General features: G+C 46.5%; 1 protein-coding gene across 3 annotated transcripts in view; it reads left to right on the top strand.

Moving 5' to 3' along the window:
- RNF4 (ring finger protein 4) overlaps window positions 1-12157 on the top strand; it is a 148530-nt gene that overhangs the window by 16969 nt on the left and 119404 nt on the right. The window contains exon 2 of one of the 3 annotated variants that reach the window (XM_029592210.1): window positions 11108-11244. The exons of the other annotated variants lie outside the window; for them this stretch is intronic. The gene's annotated coding sequence lies outside the window, so the exon portion shown is untranslated. The remainder of the gene's footprint in view (window positions 1-11107; window positions 11245-12157) is intronic. 3 annotated transcript variants of the gene reach the window in all.

Genomic DNA, 12157 nt, shown 5'->3' with positions numbered 1-12157 from the left:
ACCTACCTCCATCTCCTCCTCCTCTGACACTGAAGAGCTGAGTTTTTGTGGCCAGTTCCACCAAGGGGGCACACCCTCTTCCACCACCTCCATGGACTCATCAGTGTCTACCTCATTATCCTCTATGCCTGCCACCTGTTCGCCTTCAGGCTTCCCTCCCCTGTCTGGTGGCGTTTCAGGGAAGCTTGGATTTGTAGTCCTCCTCCTCTTCTCCTGCGCCCCCTGCTGTCTGGCCCTGGTATTGTGGTTGTGCTTATGGTAGCTTGTCAGCTCCTGCCAGCGGCCGGGCTGCGCTACATCACAATATACAGGCTTCTCCCTCCCGTGCTGTGTCTCTCACACACCCAGGTTCTCACTCCCATCCTCACTCTCTTCACATGCACAGGCTTCTCATTCCCATAATCACTTTCTCTCTGTTACACACATACATACACACACACACCAGTCTCTCTCTCATTTCCATGCTCGCTCTCCACTGCACAGGCTTCTCATTTCCTGAATCACATTCTTTCTCTCATATTCACACACATCAGTCTCTTTCTCTCATACACACAGTCACCTTACCAACCAGTCTCTCACTCTCATGCATGCACACACACACAGGCTTCCCACTCCCACGCGCTCTCTCTCACATAATCAGGCTTCTCCCTCCCATGCTGTGTTTCACACACATCCAGATTTCTCACTCCCAAGCTCACTCTCTTCACAAGCACAGGCTTCTCATTCCCATAATCACTTTCTCTGTTACACACACACACCAGTCTCTCTCTCATTTCCTTGCTCGCTCTCCACGTGCACAGGCTTCTCATTCGCTGAATCATTTTATTTATTTAAAATTTTTATATACCGACATTCATCAATGATATCACATCGGTTCACAGTGTAACGCAAACAGGCATCTGGGGTGGCGCTTTACATCGAACAAAAGTAACATGTTAACAAGAGAGAAATTTAGGGGGGGGGAGATATAAGGGGAATATAGTATTAAATGTTATAAACGAGATTTGTAAATATATACAATATGTACATTAATAGGAGAGAACATAAAATATAAATTTAGGCAGAATTTGAGGTGGGTAGGGTGGTGAAAGGAAAAATGAGAGGGGAGTGAGAAGGAGGGGAGGGTAGCGCGGGGGAGAGGTGGGGGGGGGGGAATGGGGAAGTTAGGTGTATGCTTTAGTGAAAAGCCAGGTCTTAAGCTTCCGTTTGAAGGTTTTTAGGCAGTCTTCTTGCCGTAGTTCGACTGGCATTGTGTTCCAGAGGGTCGGCCCGGCGATCGAGAGCGCACGGGCTCTTTCTCTCACACACACACCGTCACCTTACCAACCAGTCTCTCTCTCTCATGCATGCACACACTCACGGACTTCCCACTCCAATGCTCTCTCACATAATCAGGCTTCTCACTTCCATGCTTTCTTTCACACACATCCCCCCCACAACAGTAGGCTTCTTACGCCCATGCTTTCTCACATACCCAGATTTCTCACTTCAATGCTTTTTCTCTCTCTCACACACACATCAGTCACCTCCCTGACTAATGTCTCACACTCTCACATACACATCAGTCATCTCCTTGAGCAGTCACTTTCATTGTCTCTCACATATACACACACACACACAACAGCTCTCTGACCAGTTTCTCTCATTCACACACATGCTCTCAATCACACGCAGGCTGGCTGCTTCTTTCTCTCACTCACTTCCTCTTCCCTGCCCCTCCCCGAGCACAAATGGTAGCTGCAGCGGCCGCCTCCTCCAGCCCCCGCAAGCCAAGAAAGAAGAATCCCATCAGCCGCGGGAGGCTCATGCTGCTCTCTCCTTTCCCGATTACCGTCTGCTTCAATTGCTCGGGGGCCGATGCTGCAGCCGCCGCTGCTACTTTATCATGCGGCACGGCTCTTTCTCCTTCCTTCCCGCGCACCGCGTTTCACTTCCTGTTCTGGGTCACGGGGGGGTGGGGGAGCAGGTGCGGGAAGAAGAAAAGGCCAGCCACAAGTGCCACAGCTTTTTTTAGCACTGCTGCCGTTCCCACTGGGCTTGAACGTGTTAATAGCCCAGCGGCAACGGCAGCAGGGAAGAAAGAGCAGCGGGAGAGACCCCGAGGACGCGACACAGCAGCCGGTGCTTGGCGACACACTAGGGTGTCGCGACACACCGGTTTAGAACCGCTGGTCTAGACCAGTGGTTCTCAACCTTTTTCCCATCGTGACACACCTGCTCATTACAATTCACGGCGGAAATAAAAAGTAAAGGTCTGGTAATTATTTTTATTGTTTAAAATGACACAAGGAAAAGATACGTATTCTGTCTGAACAGAAACTGCATAAATAGTAAACATCCCACAACAAAACAGCACCAATTTCCAGCACTTAAACAGTAACCGCCTTACCTAAGAAAAGTCAACACTGAAAATATTACAACAGGCCTTAAGACATCAATACATCTCCTATTAGGAAAACAGACCAAGTTAGGCTGCTATAGAGCCCTACACAGAAACTACACGCCAGCAGAAAACCTCACCAAAATCACATGTGCTGACCCTCACCTAACAAAGAATAAAGACACCAAAGTGCATAACTAGAAGCATGCAGAAAAAACTGAATTGGAAACTGCAACAAGCCAGAGTCTCTGTATGCAGTGTAATAAAGGAAAAAAGAAACATCACCCATCCTTATAAAACAAATCAAGAAATATAAAATCAGTAGCAGTAAAACCATGCTAACAAAAAGAACAGATTATTTCGAAACAACTGATGAGTGGAATATCCAATAATTAAAAACTCATATACAAAATTTCTAGATACCAATAAAATATTTCAAAATAGCAGACACAAAGACCCAGTAATAAGAACATAAGAAATTGCCATGCCGGGGCAGGCCAAGGGTCCATGAAGCCCAGCATCCTGTTTCCAACAGAGGCCAAAACCAGGCCACAAGAACCTGGCAATTACCCAAACACTAAAAAGATCCCATGCTACTGATGCAATTAATAGCAGTGGCTATTCCCTAAGTAAAATTGATTAATAGCCATTAATGGACTTCTCGTCCAAGAACTTATCCAAACCTTTTTTGAACCCAGCTACACTAACTGCACTAACCACAACTTCTGGCAACAAATTCCAAAGCTTTATTGTGCGTTGAGTGAAAAAGAATTTTCTCCAATTAGTCTTAAATGTGCTACTTGCTAACTTCATAGAATTCTCCCTAGTCCTTCTATTATTCGAAAGTGAAAATAACCAAGTCATATCTACTCGTTCAAGACCTCTCATGATCTTAAAGACCTCTATCATATCCCCCCTCAGCCGTCTCTTCTCCAAGCTGAACAGCCCTAACCTCTTCAGCCTTTCCTCATAGGGAAGCTGTTCCATCCTCTTTATTATTTTGGTTGCCCTTCTCTGTACCTTCTCCATAGCAACTATATCTTTTTTGAGATGCGGCGACCAGAATTGTACACAGTATTCAAGGTGTGGTCTCACCATGGAGCGATATAGAGGCATTATGACATTTTCCGTTCTATTAACCATTCCCTTCTTAATAATTCCTAACATTCTGTTTGCTTTTTTGACTGTTGCAGCACACTGAGCTGATGATTTTAAAGTATTATCCACTATGATGCCTAGATCTTTTTCCTGGGTGGTAGCTCCTAATATGGAACCTAACATCATGTAACTACAGCAATGGTTATTTTTCCCTATATGCAACACCTTGCACTTGTCCACATTAAATTTCATCTGCCATTTGGATGCCCAGTCTTCAAGTCTTGCAAGGTCCTCCTGTAATGTATCACAATCTGCTTGTGATTTAACTACTCTGAATAATTTTGTATCATCCGCAAATTTGATAACCTCACTCGTCGTATTCCTTTCCAGATCATTTATATATATATATTGAAAAGCACCGGTCCAAGTACAGATCCCTGAGGCACTCCACTGTTTACCCTTTTCCACTGAGAAAATTGACCATTTAATCCTACTCTTTGTTTTCTGTCTTTTAACCAGCTTGTAATCCACGAAAGGACATAGCCTCCTATCCCATGACTTTTTAGTTTTCTTAGAAGCCTCTCATGAGGGACTTTGTCAAACGCCTTCTGAAAATCCAAATACACTACATCTACCGGTTCATCTTTATCCACATGTTTATTAACCCCTTCAAAAAAACGAAGCAGATTTGTTAGGCAAGACTTCCCTTGGGTAAATCCATGTTGACTATGTTCCATTAAATCATGTCTTTCTATATGCTCTACGATTTTGATCTTGAGAATAGTTTCCACTATTTTTCCCGGCACTGAAGTCAAGCTCACTGGTCTATAGTGAAAAATAAGGATACAAAAATTTTTTTGCTCTGCATACCTGGGAGCATTTGATATCCAGGTGTCCTGAGATTGTTTTGAATTAGCAAGAGGAAGGGTGGTTTGCTTGGAACTTTCTCCTCTCTGTCACATACCAGCGCTCTCTGTCACACTGGCTCTCAATTACACACCTATACATACATGCTCTCAGTCACTCACATATACACATGCTTTTTCTCTCACGTATATAGGCTCTTAATTACACATTTATACACATGATGTCTATCTTTTCACGCTTACACACAGGCTTTCAATCACACACATACATGCTGTCTTTTTCTCTCACATACAGACTATTTCACATGCTTAACAAACATGCTCTCTCTCTCTCATTTACACACAGGCTCTCAATAACATACATGCTCCCTCACCTAAACCAGCTCTCAATGACACACATGCTCTCTCTGTTACTTATACATACAAGCTTTTAATCATTCATACACATGATCTCTCTCACACACAAAGGATCTCAATCATACACACATACTCTTTCACACAAACAGGTTTTCAATCACAAGCTTACACATACAGGTTCCCGATTATAAACTTACATTCATGCTCTCTCTCTCACAGGCAGGCTCTCAATCACAGACATACTCTCTTTCACATATACAGGCTCTCAATCTTTCACATACATGCTATCTCACTCACACACACACACACACACACACACTATCCCCCTCCCCCCACCCACCTCCCCTGGAACTAGCGGCAACAGCAGCCTCCTCCCAACCCTAACGTCCTTCATTTTCAGCCCTCGTGGAGAAAGGAGTCCCATCGGCCACGGGGGTTGACCTTCTTCATTTTTCTGCGAGCTGCGCTGTTCATTCCTCAGGCCGCTCCTCTCTTCTGTTCTTTGGGCCGACGCTGACCACACTAGCATGGTCTCTTCTTCCCATCTCCCCGCGGCCCGGAAGAGGAAGTGGTGAGCAGCGGGTGCGTGCGCGGGAAGACCATGCCGGTGCCACTGACTCCAGCTGTTCTGCTGTGTTCCGCCCTGGCTGACAGCATTTTAAGCCCGGGTGGAGGAGGACCAGGGAGCAGCTGGGTCAGCGGGGGACTGGGAAGTGTGGCGACACACCTGCGTGTTCTTGGCGACACACTGGTTGAGAACCACTGCCCTAGAGGACGCAGCCTTTGTGCTTGCGGTATTGATTGGACTGTGGACAGCCTCCTGCCCTGTTCGGGAGTAGCTTTGGTACATCCCACTGGTGTGGATTAACCTGTCTGAATGCTAAGAGGAGAAATTACTGCTCACCTGATTATTTCCTTTTCTTTAATGAAGTCAGGTTTATCCACCTTCCTGTCCTTGGCTGCCAGATTGTGGTACTGTTCCCCTCCTGAGTGACTGTGTTTCCGGTGATTACTGGCAAGTGTCAGATCCAGTCTCTAGTGATATTACACTCCTTGTCTGAACTCAGTGTTTTCCTGTTAACTGAGTGCTTGAATGTTTATGTTCATGTATTGTTTAGCTGTCCAGTTGGCTTTTGCAGAGAATACTGGCAGGCTAATGTCAGTGCAGGGGTATATATACCATGTCATCAACTTTGCTCCATTTCCATCTGCTGGTAGAGGTACATAACCCACTGATGTTGATTAAACCTGTCTTCATTAAAGAGAAAAAAAATTATTAGGTAAGTAGTAATTTCTCCCTAGTGATTAATTGAGTCACTCTGAGGAAGGGGAGTTACCATTGGAGTGCCATAGGGATCAGTCCTGGGTCCATTTCTGTTCAATATTTATGTAAGCAAAACTTCCGAGGGGCTATAGGGAAAGATGTCTCTTTGCAGATGAAGATAATGTGCAATAGGGTGAACACCCAAAGGTGTAGAAAAGATAAGTGATTTAAGGAAGCTTGGGGAATGGTGCAGAGTTTTGGCATATTTTAAAATTTAATGGTAAAAATAAAAGGTCCTACATTTGATAAGCAGAAACCCAAATGTACAGTACAAAAAAGGAAAAGATGTTCTGATGCACATTAATCAAGCAAGATGTGGGTATTATCATATTGGATGGTCGACAGGTGTTCAAATAGTGTGACAAGGCAGCAGTGAGGTCCCAAAAGGATGCTAGGTTGCATAAGGAGAGAAATACCCAGTAGAAAGAGGTGATGCCACCATACAAATTACTGATGTCATTTAAAGCATTTTCCAATTCTGGAGATTGCATCTGCAAAAGGATATAGATAGGATGGAGTCATTTCAGAGGGCAGCTACTACAGTTCTTCAAGGGCAAGCAGGATGGCAGTCATTACACATGGGTGAAGACATTGGATAGAGCCCAGCCCGGAACTTTGATCTCAAAGATTCTAGAGCTTTCAAACATGCTTGGGCAGATTTTTTTCCATGGAGCTGTGGTTGCGGTTGCTGTGTGGTCACTGTATTCACCTTTCCTCTTTCCTCATAGTTCTTGTTGTGATTTTTTTTTTCTGGAGCTGCAGCTGTTTTTCTATTTTTTATCTTATGGTTATTTTATTTTATTTTCCTCTTCCTTTCATTTCTCTTTCAGCCGCATGGCAGGCCTTAGTCACTGTGCAGCCTGGCAGAATCTACTTCTATTCCTTAGTAAATAAAGACTGCACCTGCAGTTTAGTTTGTGTCCTCTTGCTACTTTCTTTCGTGCATTTGTTTGGTGCTGGCAGGTGTGACAGAATGCAGTTCATGGGTGATCCATGTAGACCACTGAGCTTGCGCACTCGCCTGAGTTCTACATGGGCAGGAGTTCCATGTCATTTCACCAATCGATTGGCATCGATGGAGGTTCAGATAGTGAAGGGGGTCAAGGACTGCACTGTTCCTTTGTGGGGGAGGGGGGGCTCCTCCCTACATTCTAAGGAACTTGTCTCCATGGGTAGGAGCCATGGACAATGTAGCCTCCCTTCCTGCTTGCCAGTGATGGCAGTGCAGTCTCCTTGTGAGAGAAGGTGAGCAGGAGCCTGGGCAGACAGCATTGCTGCTGCACCTTTGGTGCCATGCTTGGTATCAATTGGCAGTTTTGATGGCATTGAGGGTGACCAAGGTATTCAATTGTAGTCCCATCACCCAATGCGGTCCTAACTTTGATGCATCAGTCTAAGGCCCTCAGTGACACTCAAGGTCAATGCCACCACTCCGCTGCATTGAGGCCCATTGCACTCTATGGAGCTTATGGCGACTGCCAACACCTATGGCACAGAAGGTTTTTTGCCTGCAGCCAGGGTGCTTGACTGTGTGCACAGCATTCGATGCCGCCCACGGTCGATGGCCACCGCACACCTCATTGGCATCAAGGGTGACCATGGCGCTCAATGGCAGTCCTGGTCCCTGATGTAGTCTTGAGATCGTCTATGCCAGTTGTGTGGGCCACCCTTGATGCCGTCGAATGAGTTGCCAGCAATGCTTTTCATGGCCACTCTCTATGTTAAGAACGATCGCATTAGGGGACATCGGGCACCGTTGAGTGCTCTTGTCACCCTCAAAGCCGTTGCCAGCTGAGGCATGGGGGTCCTGAGAGCCCTCGAGCGCCACAGGAGCTTTGGGCCTTGGGTGGCCTCACGCTGTCAACCTAAGACACCCTTGAGTACCAAGGCATCCAGAGTGCACCATAGCCCGGTACCCACGAGGCTATCTAATGTTGGGGGTGCTGATAAACCCCTTATTGGTGTAAGGATGCGGCACCAAGGGACATCATGGTGTGCTATCAATGACATACTGCTGTCTGGTGCCATGGATGCTGACGCTCTCACTGGGGTCGTAGGGCATCGGGGGCACCACCAGGCTTCGAGCAACGGAGTTGCTGTTGAGGCTGTCAGCTTTGGACTCCATTTGAGCTCACTCCGATGCCATCAGGTGCATAGGTGAGCTGATGGGAACCATTGATGGCACCAGCCATCACTGGTTCCTTTGGGCACTGAACTGGTGTGTTGATGCTGCAGAGCCTCCGCCTTTGAGCACTGTGGGCACAATTGGTACTGCTGGACCATCGACTCCTTTGGGCACTGGAGTCTCCATCACTGTTGCCAGTCCTCAAACATTTTCAGCCTTCGGTGTTAGTGAGTCATCAGCACCAAGGGTGCCTCTGGGCTGTTGACGTCCGCAGGCACCTGGAGCACCATCAATGGCGCTGTATGCTGTCAAACATGTTGAGCGCCCATGGTGTGGTCAAGCGTCACCGAAACCTTGGTCATGTTGTTTGGTGCTGTAGATGCAATCCATCGCTGATGAATGCTATTGGCATTGTGAATGCCTTCACCACTGTGAGCACTTGTGGTCGTGGTTGGATGCCAAAGGACACTAACGCAGAGCACCATGGGTATATTCGGTCACCACGGGCTTCCCTGACATTATGTGACGTAAAGGGCGGTAAGCCATTCACGACGCCATTTCAAGGACTGTGTCAGCCTCTTGGAGTGTTATCAGGTATCGTGGATACCATGAGAGTGATGCCTCAGAGCACCACCCACCACCATGGACAACCATAGTCAGAGCCCCAGTGGCATTGGGGATGCCGTTGTTGCATTGTACATGCTGACTCCATTAGGAGTTAGTGCAACAGTGGAGCGCATCATATGTGGTTAGGTATGGCTGGAGTTGTCTGTCCTCCGCCTCAAGGATTGCAGGGCGGCATTCTCTGATGGATGCTGTGCAAGAAATAATGCAACTATCGCTGCATTATGTTATCAGCTTCCTTGTCTGTTTTGCACTTTAGGGTGGCTTGTGAACTATACTTCCCCCTTTTAGGGATAACCCTGTTTGCAGGCAGGGAGGTCCTGGTTCACACAACAGTTGTTCCACTTACTGGACTGCATGATTTCTTGAGAGAAGTATGCGTAATCATGGACTTAGGTTTTGAAACCTAGGCCAGGTTGATGGGCGGTCTGTTTCTAGACTAGACTGACCCTGCCCTTGTATCCTTTGCTTTTCTAGGACGATGAAGACATCCTGTTTCTACAGGAGTTTGCACTTGCAGCATCCTTGCTTTCTGTCTATTGGTGGAGAGTTTCTGGAATTCTTCCCTGGAAGGTTTGCTTTCAGTTTTGGCTGTTCCTATCATGCTGAGAGGTCTACCTTGGGGGGGAACTGGCAGTTCCCTACTGGACGCAGCAGTGAGATAAACAGCCTAAAAGTTTTTCTTATCCTTCCGAATTCTAGTCAGAATGTTAAGCTTGGCATTCATGGGATATCTTAGTTTATACCTGTAGGGAGCAGTACATCACCTTTTCCCTGCTTTTTCATCAAGTTTTGGCCAGTACTGTTTTTAAACTTTTCATACTTCATTGTGTTGGCCAAAGTACCTTCCTGTTCATCTGAGCTATCCTGTGGACAGGATAGATAGGCCTACTCTTGATAGGGTGGAGCATGGGTGAGCTTAAGCCTATCTTAACTTCCTGTTTGGGAGTTTGGGCTAGTGATCTCATTTCAGGAATTGCCTTTCATCCCCTGACACTCTTGACATCTGACTTGAGTGGTCAGATCTATCTGGTACTTTGGCCGGTAGAGTCTGCCACAGACCCTGCTACTGCTTCTTTCAAGTGTTACTTGGGTTTTCTGTCCATTGTACCTATCAGTCAATCATTGGGCTCTCATCTACAAATGCATTCTGTCCTTTAGATGCTAGTGGACTGCAGTTTTTCTTCTGGAGGGCTCTTTGGCTCCGTTGGCTTTTTTCGGTTATCTTGTGACACTGAAGGAAACTATGCTGTCTTTGTCCAAGAGTTCTTTTCTTGGTTGATTTCTCTAGGCCTTTTCCTATATACAGGAGGATCTAGACCTATTTTACTTGTCAAGGTTTGCTGAGCTGAAACCCTGACTGTAATGTTTCCCTGAGGCAAAGTGTGCTTCTTACTGGACTTTGCATCATGCTCCTGTCCTTAGGTGCCTCTGCTACACATCTGGGTTTTGTGTCTCAGTATGTTCTATGGTTTTCTTTCTGTAGAACCCCACTCTTTTTCCTTCCTGAACCAGTTTTTGGGTTAACTGTCTTACAGGCAAAAGGGAGAAAGATGGTGTTTTCAGCACTGTGGCGTTCCCTGCTTTGTACTGCTTGGGAAACCTATAGTTTGGAAATTACCCATGTGTGAGGACTGCTTACCTGTAACAAGTGTTCTCAGAGGGCAGTAGGATGTCGGTCCTCACGAAACCTGCCACCTCCCCTGTGAGTTGACTCTCCATGTATTAGCTATATTGTGGCCTGAGGGTCTCTTCCTAGGGAGCAGAGTGATAATTACAGCTGCACATGCTCAGTAGAGCATGTTTGAAAGCTCTAGAATCTTTGAGATCAAATTTCTGGGCTGGGCTCCATCTGATGAGAACTGACATCCTGCTGTCCTCAGAGAACACCTAGTACAAGTAAGCAACTCTGCTTAGTCAGTGGTCTTCACTGGAAAACATATGGGGAGAGATTAAATGTCCTAAACATATATAGAGAGGGGAGGATATGATAGAAATTTTTCAAATACCTCCAAGGGATAAATCCTATATTAAGCAGGCCTTTTCCAAAGTAAGGGAAACTCCAAAATGAAATGGGTGAAATAGGGAAACCTCAGGAGCAATTTAGGGAAAATGTTTGTCACAGGGTGCTAGAACTGTCCCCCATATGAGGAGGTATAGACAAAGAAACATCCAGGTTTCAAGAAAGAATGGAGCAATCGCAAAGAAATTCTAGGGGTGGGGAAAAGAATTGAAATGCCAAGGATAGATTTAAGGTCTACAGTAAGTGGGATGGGAGATGGAGCTGGACAATTTGGTATTTTTCTGCTGACCTGTTCTGTTTCTAACTCCAGATTGGTGGCAGGCACAGAATTTATAGGTGGATTTTTCCAGCCCTGGGTAGTAGTGACAATCTTCTAAAGACCAGAGCTTCTCAACCATTGCGCTGTGGCACACTGATGTGCCTCAGCAGGATCCATACTGTGCCGAGGTAATCTCCCTCCACTTTTAGTGGCCTCGCTTTTTTTATTTTCAATCTCAGCCTTGCCCGGGCCAAAGAAAGAAGCTCCTGGGGCCAAGCGGCTGAAGAAAGAAGGTTCCTGGTTGTGTCCAGGTGTGCAGCCAGAGAGAAAACATTGCCATGTTGGGCCCCAGCCGCATGACTAATGACAGAACCTTGCTGCGTTGGGCCTGGGCCACGTGGCCAATGAGAGTAAGCTGCTGAGTCTGGCCTGACCACAAGGCCTAGAATTGGATGCACGCGGTGGAAGAGAGTGATTGCAGTAGAGCCAAAGAGAAGAGACTGCTGCCGCCGGCAAAATGCACATTCGGTGGGGTGAGAGAGAAAAATGTATGAGCAATAGCTCATGTATGAGCAATAGCGTCTGTGAGAGATTCTGTGTTTGCACCAAATGTGCAAGAGGTGTCTTTGTGAGCAAAAGTTTGTGTGAGAGCGCATTTGAGTGATGCTGCATGGGTCCAAAGAGGTAGCTGCCTCTGCCTGTTCATCCCAGGTAAAGAGAGAGAGAATGCATGAGAGTCTGTGTGTGAGAGAGAGAGAGAGAGATTGGGAAGTTGCCTGTGTGTTTGTGCCTGTGAGAGAGAGATTGGGAGCCTGCCTGTGTGTTTGTGCCTGTGAGAGAGATATGGGGTGTGTGCCTGTGTAAAAGCCTGTTAGTGTGCCTGTGTGAGCATGCATGGCTGTGAAGGCCTGTGTGTCATAGATTCTCACACACTTAATGTGTCTGAGGGTGAGAGAGCTTGTGTTTGTGTGAGAGTGGGAGTGTGTGTGAGAGCTTAGGCATGTATAAGAGCTAGGAGTGTGTGCGAAGAGAGAGACGACAGTTGATGCAGCCCTCCCTCTCCCACTCCACAACTATCTCGGGGTGACTGGAAATCAAAAG

Source organism: Rhinatrema bivittatum, chromosome 1, assembly GCF_901001135.1.
Source record: "Rhinatrema bivittatum chromosome 1, aRhiBiv1.1, whole genome shotgun sequence".
In the NCBI taxonomy this organism is placed as follows: Eukaryota; Metazoa; Chordata; class Amphibia; order Gymnophiona; family Rhinatrematidae; genus Rhinatrema; species Rhinatrema bivittatum.
Note: the sequence above shows the minus strand (reverse complement) of the source record. Positions and strands in the feature narration are given on the sequence as shown.